Source organism: Dipodomys ordii, unplaced genomic scaffold (genome assembly GCF_000151885.1).
Source record: "Dipodomys ordii isolate 6190 unplaced genomic scaffold, Dord_2.0 Scaffold30, whole genome shotgun sequence".
Classification (NCBI taxonomy): domain Eukaryota; kingdom Metazoa; phylum Chordata; class Mammalia; order Rodentia; family Heteromyidae; genus Dipodomys; species Dipodomys ordii.
Window position 1 is genome coordinate 6,836,227 of NW_012267246.1, and position 1,851 is coordinate 6,838,077.

Below are 1,851 nucleotides of genomic sequence, written 5' to 3' on the forward strand. Positions count from 1 at the left end.
TCTCCACAAACAAATACACTGGTAAGCAATCCCAACTTGAGAGTTATATTGGTGACTTGCAGGATTTCTTGATTATCAAAAGTAAAACAAAGGAACCTGGAAAATGCACATGTCTACTGGGACCCCTGGTTATTATGGATTGTGCCCCCACAAACCATTCTTTGCAGAAACAAAGCCTATGATTGGACTCCTGTGTGAACATGGCATCCGGCAGCGGGACAAAAACCTTGGACTTTCGCCAAAAATGAGACAAAGATGAAAACGAGAAACTCGCTGAGAAGAGACTCACAAAAGAAAGAGAAAAGAAGAATGGAAAACCAGTGCAGCCAGTCAAGTGGGAGCTTTTGCAACACAGAGACTATAAAGTGGACTTGGAATCCAAGCTTGGGAAAACAATTGTCATTACCAAGACAACCTCACAGTCTGAGATGGGAGGATATTACTGCAATGTTTGTGAGTGTGTGGTTTAAGATTCCTTCAACTTCCTGGATGATATTAATGGAAAGAAACATCAACAGAACCTGGGCGTGTCTATGCATGTGGAAAGTTCTACCCTCCATCAGGTGATGAAATAATAAGAAGAAGATGTAAGAGAAGCAGAAGGAACTCAGAGAAGAGGGAGAAAACACTAAAGCATACAAGAAAGAGAAGCAGAAGGAGAAGAAAAGGAGAGTGGAGGAGGACTTGACATTTGAGGAGGATGATGAGATGGCAGCTGTAAAGGGCTTCTCTGGCTTTGGTTCCATTAAGAAGAATTACTGAACCTTTCTGTGATGGGCCTAATTTTGGCCTATGCTGGACCTAACTCTGTGTGTGTGTGTGTGTGTGTGTGTGTGTGTTAGGGGGTGGGGTCATTCTTTTGGATACTGAGGAATGTCCTTAAGAGTGTTATTGGCAGGACTAGAAGGTGGGTATTTGTGGTTTCCCTCTACCTTAGGGGAGGGCATAGGATACAGAGGTAAACTCATGTGCATTTCTTTTTTTTAATTTTTATTTATTTTATATTGTGAAATTACTGTACAGAGGGGTTACAATTACATGGGCAAGATGAGTACATTTCTTATCAAGCATTGTAGCCTCCTCCTTTGTTTCCTCTTCCCATCCCTTCCCATCCTCCCCCCCCCCACCATATTTTCCCCGCCCTCCCCACCAAAGTTGCAGCAATCCCACTTTTGGGCATTTACCCAAATGTTTACAAACAAGACCACACTAAATCAACCAGCACAACTATGTTTATTGCAGCATTATTTACTATAGCTAAGATCTGGAACCAACCCAGATGCCCCTCAGTAGATGAATGGATCAAGAAAATGTGGTATATATACCACATGAATGAAATTCTATGCCTCCATCAGAAAGAATGACATTGCCCCATTTGTTAGGAAATGGAAAGGCTTGGAAAAAAATTATATTAAGTGAAGTAAGCCAAGCCCATGGTTTCCTTTATTTGCAATATCTAGTATATGTCTGAGGCAAGCAGAAATGGTCAGATAAGGTGATGAACCCTAAGATATGTATTCAAACGTTTTTTTTTTTCTTTCATGGGATTGTTTCTAACACATTTATAAGATCATTTCTTTGTTGCTTTGTATGTCCCTCCGCCACAGTATAACCCCTGCTTTCACTGTATTTGATGTCGGTATAATTTGTGGCGGGGAAGGGGAAAAACAAGTCGTTTAAATAAGGATACAGGTGGACCCATTGCAGCAATGAGAAGTACAAGTCGTCATGCTGTGCATTTCTTTTTTTTTTTTTGTCGGTCGTGGGGCTTGATCTGGGCCTGGGCGCTGTCCCTCAGCTCTTCAGCTCAAGGCAAGCGCTCTACCACTTGAGCTACAGCACCACTTCCGG

General features: G+C 42.0%; 1 pseudogene; it reads left to right on the plus strand.

The window, feature by feature from the left end:
* Positions 1-200: 200 nt before the first annotated feature.
* LOC105985603 lies at positions 201-762 on the plus strand (annotated as a pseudogene).
* Positions 763-1,851: the final 1,089 nt, after the last annotated feature.